Raw genomic sequence first — 17,503 nt, 5'->3', positions numbered from 1 at the left:
TGCTAATATGTAGCCGTAAACTCATTGGTGTCTGTAGGAGCTGCAGCCCTGCACACATATCAGGACACTTTTCAAGAACAGCTGAGAGGTGTAGGCTACTACTAAGCGAGGTATGTTGAGCATAAAACCAGAGTTTTCTGTGTTAGGAAGGTGTCTCTGTTTTAACCTGGCTGGATCACCGTGCTAACTTATGCTGCAGACCTAACCTGGTCCGGACCACATTCTGTTCAGAGCTTCAGCTTGAAATCATCTTAAAAAGTGCCTTTTTCACTGATCATCGGCTTTGAAAGTAGCATCACGTGTGTCAGACTCTCAGCTGAGGGAATACAGAGGCGATAAGAACCGCAGCGTTTAATGATGCTACCGGACGAAACCGTGCAGTTACGGTAACGCTCACTATACGTTCCCAAGGGAACCTGTAGCCTCAGTGATAACAATCTAATTTGTATTACTTTGCAGGTTGTTGTTGCTCTGATTGAACTACATGAATGTGTCTGAAGTGTCCTCTGGACATTTGTCCTTCAATAAAATCACAGAAACCAATTAAACCATCATGTTAACATTTTCTCTAACATATTCCACTTCGATTTGACAAAGGCTAAAGTGATTTCACAGGACAGTGTCAGAGCTTGAGTATAATGTTTAAATCAGCTCTACAATGTGCAGCTGTCACCAGAAATAAACAGGAGGCATTGAGAGTGCACCGAGTGGTAAAATAAATGTATTAATTTACACTGTATTTGCAGAAACAGTGTTGCTTTTTGCAACATAATAGCAGGGACATGGGGCAATATGTGATTTGGAATTATAGATCCAGAATCTGGAAAATCTACTGCTTGGTAAGGCTACTTGTTAATTAATTTTGTTGTCCTGTGGTTTAGAGGTCAGCTATGGATACTCGGCTGCGAGAATTTTTGATGGAGCGCAAACTTGAAGAAGATGTGATCCAGAAACTTGAAGATGAGAATGTAAGCCACTGCACCTGCCGTCTTTGCTTGCCTTGTGTGTGTGTGTGTGTGTGTGTGTGTGTGTGTGTGTGTGTGTGTGTGTGTGTGTGTGTGTGTGTGTGTGTGTGTGTGTGTGTGTGTGTGTGTGGGTGTGTGTGTGTGGGTGTGGGTGTGTGGGTGTGTGTGTTGTGTATTTTTTTCCAAACAGAAGATTAATATTTACTGAAAGTTTGCGTAGAACATGGTCACACCAGAACAGATAGGCTCAATGCACAAATCCAGATGCACAATCTTAAAATGTTATATGTTTTAATTTTTAATGTAATCAAATACAACTGTCTTGCAGCTGTCTTTACATGTGGTTAAATCATCAGTCAGTGGAACAAGACAGTCTTCTGCACCCCAAAGGTGAGGGACCATGTACATGACATCAGGTATTCCACTGGGCACGTTGGTGTTCTTAGACAGCCTTATACGGTGAGTATTCCAAACACCCCGGATGTCATTTAATACCTCCTGTTGAAGAAACAACAACAATTCAGTCCCAGCTGGCATGCAGTGCATTTTTAAACAATGATTAGGGCCTATAATAAGTGAAATATAGTCCTCTTTCTTCTCTGCTTTTGCAGTGAGTAAGAAAAACAAAAGTTTGTGTTAAGCAAATAAAAGTAGCTTAAATTACATTGTGATGTATCTTACTTTCACAACAGTCTAAAGAATCAATACATCACGCAGATTAAATAAACTCACAGTGGCTTAAATCTCTAAGATTACATGAAGGTAATGTAGAGTTGATGGTACAGTTCCTGGATTTCTTGCTGTGATCATGATATAGGCTATTTACCTGAATGATTGGCATGAAACAGAACTGTGACAGAGCTTTGTCAATGAAATCCCCAGCGAAGAATCCCTCATCCTTCAGTTCTGCCAGAAGCGTGATCCAGGGTTCGATTCCTTCTTTTCTCATCACTCACCCCCAGCTCTCAATTCTCTGGTTCGTGGTACTTGCTTCTGTGACGTAGCTTCTCTCCACTGCTCTGTCATCCACGTCATTTCTCCGTAAATACTGCTGAAGGTCTCTGACCACCACATTGTCAGTGCCCATGTCAGTTCGTACGAGCCTTGGGCAGCCCCCACAGCGCTCCACTGCTTCCATGAAGTACCCCCCGATAACTTTCAGGTCGCTGTTAGTGAAGGCGGCCCGCAGCCAAATGATGTTGCGTGAAAACCCGTCGATGCAGCCATTAATACATATCCCATATGGCTTCAGTTTGTCATATGAGTCAATGTGCCACACAAAGTTGGGTCCCTGAGCAAAATATTGCCTCCTTCTGAGACGTCTGGTCTGGCGAACTTGGGAACTGATGGGGTCCAGTAGAGAGAGGAGGATCCTGACGTCTTCTTTTCTGATAGAAATACCGTGTTGTTTGCACTTTGTAAACATCCACCGGTAACCGTGATCCTTTCCAGGGCCTTGCAGTTGGTCAACAATGAAATCTATTCCGGCATCCAAGTCGTGCCTACGCTGGTAAAGCAACCTGGCTGTCAATTAGTGTTGCCACCTTTCAGAAATGAAAATAAAGGACGCCCACCACGGCTCCTTAGGGCCACAGTTCAGTAAAATCGGAAAGATATTCACAGATTCAGAATTCCACCATCAATAACTCATTATAAACGATGCCTGTTTTCCATGGTTGTAAGGTAGACAATGTGCTACAAGCCTAGTTTTATCAACAGTAGCTGTCTTTCAAGCTGCAGAAATAACATTGGTGTCAACAGGAGCCAGTTGAAGGCTGCAGTGATTTTGGTGACACTACAGTGTATCAGAGAGAAGCTATTGAATATTTGTGTCTCTCTTTGCTGTTGCAGCAGTTTTGCAATTTGCACACGGTCCCTGTTCACTCTATAGACATCAATGTTATTCCTGTAGCTTGAAAGACAGCTACTTTTGATAAAACTGGGCTTGTAGCACATTGTCTACCTTACAACAATGGGAAAGAGGCATCGTTTATGTTTTGACCAGTGTTGCCAACTCCTCAGTAAGGAAAGTAGCTATTGGCTGTCCTAAAAGTCACTAGAAGTCGCTAAATGATGTCATCGCCTAAGTTGCATAATTTCCCATTTGCATGTAATTGTAATCAACGTTGTGGGAGAGACAAAAAGTGAGTTTAAAATACCCAAAATGTGTTTCTGAACTAGAGGCTAAATGCAGTGATTTATTTTAGTGTGACAGTGACGAAACATTTTCATTTCCATCCTGCTCTGTAAGCAGGACGGGATCTGCAGAGACTTTGATTCATCTGCCGTCTGGACATGGAGTGATGTGGGTCTCCTCTAATCAGACAGTGGGATGCTGCAGGTCACTAGACTGACCGGCTGTGCTTTGGGAAGAGGAGGAGCTCACAGCGCCACCTGCTGCTTGTTGAGGACAGTAACTGCAGAACGATCCCAGCTTTCATGTCAGACGGGCGGATCCAGATTAATTTTAGTGGGGAGGGGGGGCACAGGGGGATACAACAGATATTTTGGGGCGGGTTGTAAGAAAAAATGAAAGCTGCTACCGACCTCTCGCTTTTACAAAGTTTTTTTCATGGTTTTTTTTTTTGGCTCTTTAGCCCAATAGGAAAGCTGTATATGACCTTTTCATTTTGGACTGTTAACATTCAAATTATGATGGACTTGTTTCCTTGTTTATGTGAATTACAACATCATTAGCTGAAACATCTGCCTGTTCTGTAAAACTGGTAGCTCAACGACAGCATCCTGAGGGCAATTAAGTGACAAATATTGTGCAAGAACAGCACTATTACAATCCTGACAATTTCCACTTCTTAGAATGTTTACTGCCAATTATCACACATAAAACAAGAAATATTATTCTGTACTAATACTTCTGTACTAGCCAATACATAGTGAATAAATATTATCTGAAAGTCAGGTTATTGTTGTTTATCAGCACAATACAAAAAGATTAATGTTAGAAATATTCCAGTTAAGACTCTAGAATATCATGATTTATGTAAATTTACCTCAATAATATGAATGTTCAGGTTAAGATTGTACAGTGATATTTATTATGTAAGTTTAGCTGATTAAAATTTATGACTCTGCACTACAATATTATTTAAATTGACATCATTATTATAATATTTAGGGTCAGACCCTACAGTATTGAGATTAAGAAATCAAATATTCTATAAAATGTAAATACACTGAACTCATTTGGATATATTTAAGTGAGACTCTACAATATTCTTTGACTCAAATCTATCCAAATCAAAATTTTAATCATTTTTACTCCAAACATTTACTGGACTGATTTAAATATTAAAATCACTCCTTTCTAATTCTCTGCTGTACGTTCAAACCTGAGGCCTTAAATAGAAACACACAAGTATCTGTTAGAAGGAACTTCTGCAGAGTCCTGGTTCCAGAACATGATGATAGAATTATAGACAAACTTTAACAAAAGCTGCCTGAGAGTTTACAGGTTTTTATGTTAGATTTCTTCAGTAATTTAATGAGAGTTATCAGCAAAAATCAAGTGTTCATTTGATGAACTTAATTTCCTAAAACATCCAGAATTGGAGCTCATATCTTTGGCAGCTGTAAAGTTTCTGCTCCTTCAAAGTTCACAACACAATGAATGAATTCCTAAAACACTCTCAATGCTGGAGAGCGTTTGTGATGCTGAAGCAGTGACCAGTTTTTCTGTTTCTTCTCTGGAGATGCACAATGAGGGACGTCTGCAGAGACTGAGAAAGAGTCTCACCACATCCTGACATGAGGAAAAAGACTTTATTGAAGACTACAATGAGAAAAACTATCAGACAGCAGACGGCTGCATTCAAGGTGGACTCTGAACATTTGATCTGGAACAGGAATTCAATAATGGCAGCATGAGCTTCATTTCAGTCTGTAGCTGCTGAATTCATGGATGAATCATCTGGCACTAGAGAGGAAGACCATCAAACATCCATGTCAGCTGATGGATGTCCAAGAGTCTCACCAAACAACCTACAGAGTGAAGACCTCAAATCTAATTTAACGGCCTCCTATTCAGCCACGTGTGATCAAATGCCTCTAAGCTGATTTGTTTTCTAAAATAAATCTAGTTTGAGTCCTAATCTATGCCTGTGTGTTTGCTTCTTTACACCGCTGTTAACAGTTTAGGCTGTTAGATTGTTCCAGATAAGACAAGTACAAGATACTTCAGAGCCGTTCTACCACGAGCCTGACAGGAAGAACTCCAACAGCTACTGAATGTTCCTGTGGTCCCCTCAAGGCTACAGGAGGAGCCCTACGAGGACGAGCCTGGTCCACCTGATGGAGGCCAGTCGCTGTGGTTCAAAGCCAACACCGACTACGTGGACTTCTACTAGACCACATGGAGGCCTTCAAACCGGACCAACAAGTTCAGCGACTCCCCGACTCGTGGGTCTGAGGATGCTGCCGAGCCTCGGCCCAGCCGGCCTCCTGTCTGTGGATGTTTGAGTGCTGAGAGGTTTGTGGATGCATGTGAACATGTCTGTGTTGAAACAGCAGCTTTGGACTCAGTAACGCTGGGAAAAACCAAGAGCTCCTTTATTTGTGACTTCCACTAAAAAACTGATGAAAATAAGTTTGCCAGGGTTCTGACTGATAACAGATTATTAAATAATGAAAATAATGGTTTAAATATTACTTTAAACAATCCTTTTAGGTCTACATTTCCTTTACACTGACTTCTTGGTATATGTACAAATATTTTGGGTGGAATATACCATTAAGCCCGATGTTCAAGGGTTCTTCTGGGAATATACCATTAAACCAACCTGTTAGGCAAATGTTCCAGGATGTTGGGTAGAATATACCATCAGATCAACCTTTTAGGTCTACATTGGAAGATTTTAGAGTAGAATATTACTCCAAACCATCCTTTAGGTCTACATTTAAGGTGGAATACTCCTTTACACCAAGATTTTTTGGTCTACATTGAAGGATTTTAGGTGGAATATTCCTTTGAACTTTTTAAGTTTATGTTCAAGGATGTTGGGTGGAATATACCATCAGACCAACTTCCAAGGTCTACAGTAGTGAATTTTAGGTGGAATATACCATTAAACTCACCTTTTAGGTCTACATTGGAGGATTTTAGGTGGACTTTTCTTCCAAACCGTCTTTTAGTCTACATTTAAGGATGTTTAGGATGGTATATTCTTCCGAACCAACTTCTCAGGTCTACATTTCAGGTGGAATATTCCTCCATACTAACTTTTTTGGTCTACATTAAAGGATCTTTTCTAAACCACCCTTTAGGGTCTATATTTGAGGTTTTAGGCAGAATATTCCTTTTAACCAGCCCCTCAGATCTCTTTGAGGATTTTGGATGGAATACTGGGTTAAACCAACATTTTAGGTGCATGTCCAAGGATTTTTGGTGGAATGTTCCTTTAGGGGGATGTGTGAGGACCTTGTAGGTGGAATATTCCCTGTGTCCTTTCTCCGAGTGTCCCTGGTCCCAGAGCTGGATGCTTCAGATGTGTGGTTGTTCTCCCACCAACTGTAACCCTCTACCTCTATCCCTCTACCCCTCTATCTCTATCCCTCTATCTCTACCTCTCTACCTCTTCTGTCCCTCTCAACCCACCCGGCCAGCAGGCAGATGGGTCCCCCCACATTAGAGCTGGGTTCTGTTTGAGGTTTTTTTCCCTGTTAAAAGGGTGTTTTCCTTGCCACTGTCGCCTTTTGGCTTGCTCTGGGGGTCAGGCATATGGGTTCTGTAAAGCATCTCGACACAATTTGACTGTAATTGGCACTATATTAAATAAAATTGAATTGAATTGAATTGAAATTGAATTGAAATCAACCTTTTAGGTCAACATTCAAAGATTTAAGGTGGAATATTCCTTTAAACCAACCTAAATTTCATGTTTTGATCATTATCAAGTGAGAAACCTCAATCCAGACTCCTCATAATGACATTTGAGATTTATGCTGCTGTTATTTGTTTAGTCCAGACTAAATGACAGAAATCCACAACTGTAATTTTATTTCAGGACTCGGTTATTAAATGTCAAAACAATCCATGTGACTCTAAAAACTCAACAGCTTGACAAACTCTAAGATTAAACTCTCCACAAGGATCCAAAATAAGCTGGACTTCTACATGAGAGCTTTAATTATTCTTTGTCTACTTCCTGAAAAGTTTGGTCAATAAAAAAGACAAAAACTAATATTTTCAGCTGAACTAAAGACAGACTTTGTGATTTTTCTGCTCACATGCTGTGTTGTTGTAAACTTACTCTTTCAAATAAATAGCTGCCTAACCCCCTGGAAACCAGCATTTGTCCTGTTTTTGTGTTGCTCCTCAGCGACCCCAGACAGCCAGGTCCTAATGTGTTTTGAGCAACACACCATACTATGACGTTTTTACAATGAGGGTTCTACTATGGAACCAGTTTGACATGTTCAGGTGTTCTTTGTTTGAAAACTCAGAGATTTCAGGTATCAGAAGGTGGTTTTCAACTTTCTTTGTTAACTTTCTGCTTCAACTTTAAACTAAATTTCCTTGACTAAGCCAGCCCTCTGGACTTCCAGTAAGCTGTGTTCCTATTGGCTGTCCAGGTGGCTGCTTGGTGTTATCAGGAACACCTGAGCAGCTCAGTATCTTCCTGCTTTATTTAGCTGCAGACAAACATTTCCTCTGCTTCACCACTGAACCGGGTTTGGCTCCATTGCTTTAGTTTCTTCTTTAGGCGTTGGCTTGCAGCTTCCAGCAGTAAAATCGTCTTTAATGTGTTTCTTGGTGTGATTTAGGGCTTTGTACTGGATAGTTGTCTTGGTAAAAGTGGTTATTTAGCCACAGTTAGCACATGGTGCTAATGTGTGCAGTGATTAGTGGATTTGGTGCAGGTGAGTTGTGTCTTTATCCTGGCTGTAGTGAGTCTTCAGAGGTTTTTGGTCAGACACATTCTGTATTCCTGTTTGTGAACCAACGTTGGTTGTCCAGAAGGTAAGAGTTCCTGTCCTGATTCTCTGTTCTCAGAGGTTCTCTGGTAGGCTGCAGGAGACTTTAGCGTTTGGGTTGTGCTAGTTTGGTTTTTGTATGGTTTCATTTGGACGACTATCTTGAGGCTCCTCCATGTGGTTTAGTGAGGTTTTCTGGAACAGTTCTACAAAGCAACCTGCAGCAGAAGAGACTTTGAGAGTTTTTAGGAAGTTCTGGAGACCAGACTTTAGAGCAGCAGAAACATTTGTCAGCAGTTTGAGCAGGAGAAGGTGAGCTTCAGAGTAGAAATGAGACGGAAACCTTCTTGACCTGTGTGGTGAGATCCTGTACCAAGAGTTTGAGCAGGTTGTGAAGAGTCTGTAGTTCTTTGGTCTGAAAGCACAAGAAGAGTCGACTCATTAAAGGAGAAAACAGGAGATATTGTTGGTTCTTCTGTTGCTCTGCAGTTTCCTTAGACTGAATATCAAGTTTATATTTTAAATGATTTCCCATGTGAGCCCAAGAAGACTTCAATAAAGTCCCTCCATCCCCTGGACACAACACATTTTATTACCATGTTAAATCATTTTTTAAAATATGTTACTGAATTTTAATCATAGTTTTAGCATACTTTTTTCTCTTTGCTTGTTTAGTTTTGTCATCTGTGTGAAAGGTGCTAAACAAATAAAGTTGACTTGATAAACTGAATAATTGACTAACTCATGATTGTGACAACAGAAGTATTTTCATTGTGATTTAAGGTTTTGTTTCATTTTTAAGGTTGGGGTTAAAATCTTGACAGAAAAAAAGATTAAAGAAATAAACTACAGTAAAAAAGCAATAAAATCAAAGGAAAAAAACATTTAATATAATAAAACTTTTAAAAAGAAAATTAAACATTAAATACAATTAAATTATATTAGACAAAATATTGAATTAGATAATTAAACGGAAGATGCAAAGCATGTAATTATGAAATTAAACAAAAAAATTTTAAACAAAATTATTAAACATTAAAGATGAAATATTTTAGATAATTAAACATTTAAAAAATACAATTAAACAAGAATATTACACATTTACAAAAATACAAAACATTTAATTAGATTATTAAACCTTTAAAAGTCAAAACATTTAATTAAAAAAATTCAATGTTTAATTAGAAAATTAAATCTTAAAGACAATAAAACTTTAAATAGGAATTAAACAGAAAATACAATGAAGCATTAAAAAAGAAAATTAAATATTAAAAGGTGGTAAAACATTTAAAAAGAAAAACCTCAACAAAAATTTAATCGAAAAATTAAACATTGGGAAAGAAAAGGACATTTTTCAAACAAGCCAATAAAACATTTGAAAAAACAACAATTAAACATTAAAAAGACAAAACATTTTGAAATCAGATCAGACATTAGAACAGAATAAAAGGTGAGAAAAGAGCAAAACTAAACATTTAAGAAGAATCAAACTAAAGGTAAAACCTTTGAAAAGACACCAGTTAAACTTTAGAAGATCAAATAAACAGAAGAAACAATAAAATGATCAAAAGAGCAAAAACAGATAAAGGCCTTAAAGGGTTTTCTAGTCTGAAATGAAAACATCAAGTTGTTCCTTAAAACATTTCCTCTTTCTATGTTCTTGGTTTGATTGTGGACAGATTTACTAAGAACTCATTTCAGAAAACTACTTTCCAGATAAAGTCTACTAATAGTTGAAGGCATTTATCAAACTAATGTTACCTTCTGATCTCCACAAACTTTACTGTTCAGTGAAAAGAATCAAAGTTTGTTGAGGATTTCTAAAAAACCCACAGGTGAAGGTCTGAGAAGAACTCAGATGGATGGTCTAAATGTGAAATCAAGACTCATGGTCACAAGTTTTAAGGCTTCTGTTAACCAGAAAGTTCAAACTAACAGAGAAGTACTGAGAAACTTTTAAAACTTCAGTCCTCAGAGTGTCTGAAGGTTCAAACTAACAGAGAAGTACTGAGAAACTTTTAAAACTTCAGTCCTCAGACTGTCTAAAGGTTCAAACTAACAGAACTACTCAAGAACTTCTAAGATTTCAGTCCTCAGAGTGTCTGAAGGTTCAAACTAACAGAGAACTACTCAAGAACGTTCAAGATTTCAGTCCTCAGACTGTCGAAAAGCTCAAACTAACAGAGAACTACTCAGGAACTTAGAAAATTTCAGCCCTCAGACTGTGTGAAAGCTCAGGTCCTGAGGACTCAGGAGGTGTGGAGGCTTGGAAAGTCTTGGAACTGAGGGTTCCACCCTCCAGCACAAAGGCTGAAGTCCAACCTCCTGAGAAAAACGGTCAAGACGAGACTCGAGTTAAAAAAAAAACTCGAAAACGACAAAAAATACATGATAAATGCGCAAAAAAAGGAAGAATTAGTATCTGAGCGAGTAGCTCAGGGGGATAAGAAGAGGACTACCGACTGGAAGGTCGCAGGTTCGAGACCCACCACCGGCCTTTTTCTTTCTTTGTCTTTGTCAGGATTTTGAGAAAATTTAAGAAGTGTCTGGTCTTGAACCAGCGACCTGCAGCTCCATAGGCAAATCCTTAACTCACTGAGCTACAGATCAGATACAAAGAAACAATTTCGTCGTCCCTTTGACATCGTAGTTTCCAAGTGACCACATGGGTGGAGCCAAGGCGGAGTCTGGGTGGAGTCTGGGCGGAGAGTAGGCGGGGAGGTGGGTGGCGGCCTCCCCCCTCTACTCCCCCACCTCACCCCACCGCCCACCACACCTTCCCCCACCCGACGAGTTCTTCGAGTCTCGACGAGTTCCTCGAGTCTCGACAGGTTTTCCCGAGTTTCTTGAGTTTCCACGAGGTCGGAGGCAGAATAAGTTGTCATGAAGAGGTGTTGAAGTCGGCCAGGATGGACTGACTTTTTACAGCGACCAGAAGGAAGACGACTAGAAGAGCAGGTCTTTAACCACCATCCATAAAATCCATGGAGTTGCTCCAGAGAAATGAAAGAAGGTCAACTTTTATCAACTTCCATCCACATGTTCAACTTCATATCTTTGAGATTTTTAGCACCACAAACCTTTAGTATCACACTTTATTATCCTTTATTCGGACTTTCATGGAATCCACCAGCAGATTTAGTTTTTGTTGAGAAACTTTATTCTTGTCGTCATGGGACTGCAGTATTTAAAACTGTTCCTTCTATTTGACCTCATGTTTATTAGTTTTAGTGGAGAAAGTCTGAATTGTCAATTAGTCTCTTAAAAACTAAATAATAAATTGGATTAGTCAAGAGGTTTAAATTTCTTACTTTGTCATATTTTAAATATGACAAAAAAATATAAAAATAAAGCATCTTGAGACACTTTGACCTGTAATTGGCATTATATAAATAAAAATGAATTAAAATTGTATGTATCTTGTAATGTTGGAGTAATTCAGCCATATATGTTAGAAAACACATTTTCTTTGTCCATTAATCTGTCATTTTCTCCAGTAATTCATTTCTTGTTTTGGTTTATAAAATGTCAAGCCCAAATATATTCAGCTTACGGTCATAAAAACCAAAAAGATTTACATTCATGATGCAGGAATCAGGCAGTTTTTCACTTTTTATCTTAGTTTAGTCAGAAAGATAGTTGATAATGTGTGAATTGTTGCAGCTTGTGAGCCGTAGAAGGTTTTAATCTTTGGGGCCGAGTGTCAAAAAACATTTAGAAACCAACATCAACAAAACACTCAACAAAGATTTGAACATCATTAAAGGGAAATCCAACTTTTGCATGACAATGTCTAATTAAAGGACATTTATTTCCAACGTAAATGTGTGATATTCATCCTCTGGAGCTTTCTCTTCACATCGTCTTCCACCTGGACTGGTTTGGTCGGGAGCATGTGCAACAAACATTTGAAAAACTGCACTTTAACATCAATGAATGACACTGAAGTTTAATCTCTACATAAATGAGACTGAGTCTGGATGTGCTGCTCTGTCATTAACTCCTAAGTTTAGGGAAAGTTCAAACAAAAGAGGACAGTTCAGATAAGACTTGAGAATGAGCTTATTTTGAACAAACATCTCAGACTTTCTGAGCTTCAGCACCTCTAGCAAGATATTTTAACAACAAGCAACTCAAGAGATCCAGAAGTTGGAGAGAGTTAGCTTTAGCTGAGCCAAAGAACATGTGGGACGCTAACCTAGCAAACATTTCAGACTTTTCTCTGTGAATTCTGAGAAATAATTTCCTATTTAATGACAGAGCTACACATCTTAACTCAGTCTCATTAAAACAGACTCTAATTCAGTGTCATCCATCCATATTAAAGTGCAGTTACCCAAAATGTTTGTTGCATGAGCTCCAACAAAACCTGTCCAGGTAGAAGGCCACTTTGACAAACAGGAAGTGGATGATTCCAAGCAGATTTATAGAAGGGGGAACCGGACTGTACTAAGTGTGGTCGAGTATAGAGGGGTGTTTTGTGGGTTTTTAAGGCTGATAATGATTATTAGTGAGACATTTGGAGTCGATATTCATTTGCAGTAAATGAAAGTATTTAAAATCTTGAGTTAAACTTAGAAGAACACAAACTCTAACAGAAAACTTTGTTGATACGTTTTTGTTTTGTTTACAGATGTTAAGTTAAAGGAGTTTTATTCGTGACATATAACCAATCAAATCACTCCAGAAGACAGAGCGACCACAGGTAGATAAAGGTTCAGAGCCAAAGTAGCGCCATTTTTAAATGTATTTATTACCGTAAATCAGTAAAAAATAAAATACTGATAATCAGTAAATCAGTCAGCCCACAATTACTACAATTCTACAATGTATGTCTCTTTCCTTTGACTTGTTATTTGTACAATATACGATGTATATGATGGTGTTTTTTCATACCAAAGGCTATACTATGATGTTTTCTAAGAGACATACGATGCTACTCTGGTTGTTCTGGCCCTGGGCTGCTGCACTTCTCCTCTGTTGTTTTCTGGATTGTACTCAGCTGCATGCCTTCGTCCACCAGGCCTCCGTTGACTCGTCCCGCCTGCCGTCTCTGGAGCTGAAGCTGGATTGGAACAGACCAAAGTACCGTCCAATCACGATGCCAGCTGCCTCTCAAAAGGCTCCTTCATCTGGCAGGTGGCGGCACTTCTTCTGAGGGGAAGCTGAGCTGGTCCGGCAGAACTTTGGAGATGTGTTCCAGTGGTTGGTGGATGTGTGGGGAGATAGAGAGGAACCTTTGAATTGTTCAGAAAGGAAAACAGGAAACCCATTGGTAGTTTTAGTTTAGGGTGCTACTGCGGTGTGTTTTGGGGTTTTAAGAGGTGAACAGGAAGAGTTTTTTTTTCGTATTGATTATCTTTTACTTTGTTCCTGATTGGAATGCCCATCAATGTCAACATGAAGTTCACTTTTAGTTCTGTTTATTTATTTTTATTTTACTAACACCCATTTGTTTTTAACCCCCTCACGTTGTGTTGTTGTAAACTTACTCTTTCAAATAAATACTCGTCTGACCCTCTGGAAACCAGCGTTTGTACTGTTTTTGTGTTGCTCCTCCCCTACTGACAGCTGTGGACTAAAGGCTATACTGTGACGTTTTTAGAGCGACATGCTATACTATGATGTTTGTTGGGCGACACGCTATACTATAGGCTTTTTTAATTGACATATTACTGTGATTTTTTTTGTTTTAGTTTTTTTTTGTTTTTTTAGCAACATAAGAATTCGAACAGTTTTAAAAGTTACTATACTTTTACTTGTGCAATGAAATTATTATTCTATGGCATTTTTTAGATGACATATTATACTCTGTTTTCTTGAATAACATACTATTTTGACAATATACTGCACTATGACATTTTTTGAACCACATATCATACATGACAATTTTAGGCAACATCCTATTTTGTGCTTTTTGAACCACATAATAATCTATGTTTTTTTTTCTTGCCAACATGCTGTACTATGAACTACAGGCCATACTATGTTATTCTTGAGTAAAGCATACTATACTTTGACATTTTCTGAACTACATCCTATACTATGGCGTTATACACAGAGTGCTTTGGTTACATGTTGATTTATAATCTAGATTTTTTTCTGTTTTGTTTTTTGACGTGATTACCACAGACCTGACCGTGAACACCGTCGACACCCACCTCAGGGAGACGCTGCCTAAGATCTCAAGGCTGCTTGGTCGTGGTCTTTCTGGCACATACTCTTCCAAGATGAACCGGGAAGTTTAACACTGATGGAATGACACCAGGTCTAAGCCGACAAACTTCCAATTCCTCCTCAACCCATAGTCTCTGGGAAACCTACATGGAGTAAGAAAAGTAGACAGAGAAGTAGTTAAGTCTGTACACAACATATTAAAAAGAAATCATGCTAATAAATTAAGTACAAATAACCAAATTCGCCAATATACTGGAGACCAGAGCTATTTAATTTGATAAGTGTAACCTTGTTTAGTAACATTTGAGAGCAGGCCTAAAGAACTGCCTGTAATCCCAATCATAAAATGGGTTTGGAGGAAGAACATAGATGGTAATCTGGATATACATGAGTTAGGTTTTATAACTACTATTGGTAGTATTGGTGGTAGTAACAGTAATGTGACTACTACTAGTAGTAGTGGTAGTACACACTACTGCTGCTGATACTGGCACTGCTACTACAACTTGTAATACTATTAAAATGCTGATACTACTTCTACGACTCTAACAGCTGTTTATACTACTACTGCGGCTTGTACTTTTAGTATTACTACTACTGCTTGTACAACTATACTACAGCTACTATTAATCGTCTGGTATTTGGTTGTCAAGCTGCTAGCTCGCCTTAGCGTTTTGCTAGTGGCTAACTAGTTAGCTCTCATAGACTGGAAGCTCTCAACAAGATTTCATAATGAAAAAAGAGCCAAAAATTATTTTTCCCTATGAAAAGTCATTCCAAGTTTCCTTGTCTCAATCGTACGACGCAGTGTGTAATTGTATGCAGCACAGTGAGACGGCATACTTCTTGTTTCCGTTTTCACGCCGTCTACATCAGTGGTTCTCAACTGGTCTGGGCCTGGGACCCACCATAAAACTGAAATGACAAGTCATGACCCAAACAATATTTCTCCAAAAATCAACAATTTATTGATTGAGTGTTCGAAGACAAAACTTTTAAACCTGAACTCAAGTACTTCACAACAACTCAAAATCAAGCAGCAATACTAATTCAAGTACTGAGGACTTTGAAACAAGTAGAACAATAGCCTCAAGTAGTTCTCGGGATATATAAAAGTGCATTTTTTTTCTACAAAAAAAGTGCAATTCAACAAAACCAGTAGCTTCTCATAATACTGCACAAGTCTGCAACATTGCTGTTGTAGCTGGAGAAACTATGTATAGAAATATGTGCAAAAGAGTCCAAAACATGAAAACTGATGAAGTGCATTCAACAAATTATTAAAGTGAAGAAATGCTTAATGTTCTGATCAATCTCAAAATGTAAACACAATAAAACATTTTTTAAAGGGCTTAACTATATTTGAAAGCCAATATTTGGGGAAAAAAATAGTGTGCAATATTGAAAGAAAAGTGTGTTTTTAAGCATTTACAAATAAACAAAAGTCACAAGTCACAATAAAAGTACTGCAGAACTACATGAAGTTCTAATGGCTTAGCTGAGGATGCTTTTTGGCCTTTACAAGAGTCTCAAAATCTGGCTGTATGCATGATAAAGCAACTCTGAGGTCATGCTCAATGTTCAGTTTATTTCGGTATTTTGTTTTCAGCTGAACAAGAGCTGAGAAGCCACATTCACAGAGGTATGTGGTGCTGAATGGTAGGAGGATTTTTACAGCTCGACTAGCAATGGAGGGATACTCTCTCATCACATCGTTGCACCAGAACTGGGAAAGGCTTACCTCTGTGAATTTCTTTCTGAGAGTGCGGTCACATGATAGCTCCACCAGCTGACATTCATCGCTGCTAGGCAACGTGATGCTTTCCATGTTTATTCCAAACGGGTCGCGCACCCAGTCGTCCTCGGGTTGTTTATCGGGAAAGTAGTCGCTAAACCGCTCGAAAAGTTTATTCAGATGCGTGCTTTTGGACTCCTTTGTCTTCGATGTAGGAAAATCCATATTTAATGTACTCGCTGTCGTACTTGCGTTTAGCCATGCTGCTGTTGCTATGAAAACATGCAGTTTCTTCTACAGTAATACGAGTGTCCTCACCGGTCGCTGCTGACACGACGGCCCCCTGCGGGTGCGGAGGGGAACTACAATCACTCGCCACTAAATTGGATTATCTTTATTTTTCTCTCTTTTTAGAAAAAGGCTCGCGACCCACCAAAAACGGCCCCGCGACCCACCAGTTGAGAAACACTGGTCTACATCAACGGAATGCACTGAAACTTTGCCCCCACTAGCTTAGCCTCGCTGTAGCACGCAGCTCAAAGGGGCGTGTCCTATCTACTCATTCATATCTATGAGAACAACGGTGGCTGGACATAAGGACGTCTGTCGTTGATTAGCTGCGTAAATACCATTATGTACAGTCTATGGTAAATACGTATGTGAATCGCATCATTGGCTGCAGCAGCCAGTCACCGTCACTCACTGACTCACATTGAAAAATAGCACAGAATGAATTGTTACGTGTTTATTTTATTTACAATTTAGGTTGGATTTTTTTTTTGTGTGTGTGCAGCGCAGATTTTCTGTGCGCGGAGACCGTGTCAGCAGTGTGCAATTGCGCACGCGCGCAGTTTAGAGGGAACAGTGCTATGGACATTTTCTGGACCAAAGGCTATACTATGACGTTTGTTGGGCGACATGCTATACTATAGGCTTTTGACATATTACTATGATGTGTTTTTTGTTTGGTATTTTTTGTTTATTAGCAACATATTATAATAATTTGAACAGTTTTAAAAATTACTATACTTTTAATTATGCATTGAAATATTATTCTTTTTAGGCAAAGGCCATGTTTGATTACATATAGGCTATTAAATAAATGTTTATTAAAAACTAAAAAGCATTAAAAAATAACCAACTTAGGCATTTACTGAGTCACTAAAATAGTGTAGAGTGTACGGCCACATCAGCATTATTATAAGCATCCTCTGGTAAATTCACAACCATATACTGTAGGAAATCCAGGTGATCTCATCATGATGTCCACTTACCATATCGACTTCAGGAGATGATTAGATGATGATAAACTGTGACCTGCTGGTTGGGTTCTTTCTGTTCTCATATTTCCTCCATGTTTGTCTCCTGATGCTGCCTTACTTCAGCCAGTCCATGAGCAACAGAAAACACAGTTTGCCTTGTACCCATTGCCAGGGGTTCCACTCTTCCCACTCCAGTCTGTACATTTGCAAACGTTTTTGCTTCTGTAGATGTGGTGGGGTTTCAGGTGTAGACATTTTTAAACGTGCGGGTGCAGCAGCGTCTGTAACCTGGCAACCAGAGACAGGACAGGACAGGACCGGACACACAGACACGTCTGAAGTCTGTCCACTGGACCTGGCATCGGGTCCTCGCTACATGGGTCCTACGAAGATGAAATTGGCTGCCCTTAATATTGCCTGTGTTTTATTGTATT

General features: G+C 39.0%; 1 long non-coding RNA gene across 1 annotated transcript; it reads right to left on the bottom strand.

Moving 5' to 3' along the window:
- Nucleotides 1-12,629: 12,629 nt before the first annotated feature.
- On the bottom strand, nt 12,630-17,437 carry LOC129348891 (uncharacterized). Its single transcript, XR_008601632.1, has 3 exons — nt 17,082-17,437; nt 14,057-14,215; nt 12,630-13,132 (listed from the first exon to the last, which is right to left on the bottom strand). It is a non-coding gene; the product is annotated as an uncharacterized LOC129348891 (long non-coding RNA).
- Nucleotides 17,438-17,503: the final 66 nt, after the last annotated feature.

The sequence above is a fragment of the Amphiprion ocellaris genome, chromosome 5 (genome assembly GCF_022539595.1).
Source record: "Amphiprion ocellaris isolate individual 3 ecotype Okinawa chromosome 5, ASM2253959v1, whole genome shotgun sequence".
In the NCBI taxonomy this organism is placed as follows: Eukaryota; Metazoa; Chordata; class Actinopteri; family Pomacentridae; genus Amphiprion; species Amphiprion ocellaris.
The sequence above is the reverse complement of the archived record's forward strand: the minus strand, read 5'-3'. Positions and strand labels throughout refer to the sequence as shown.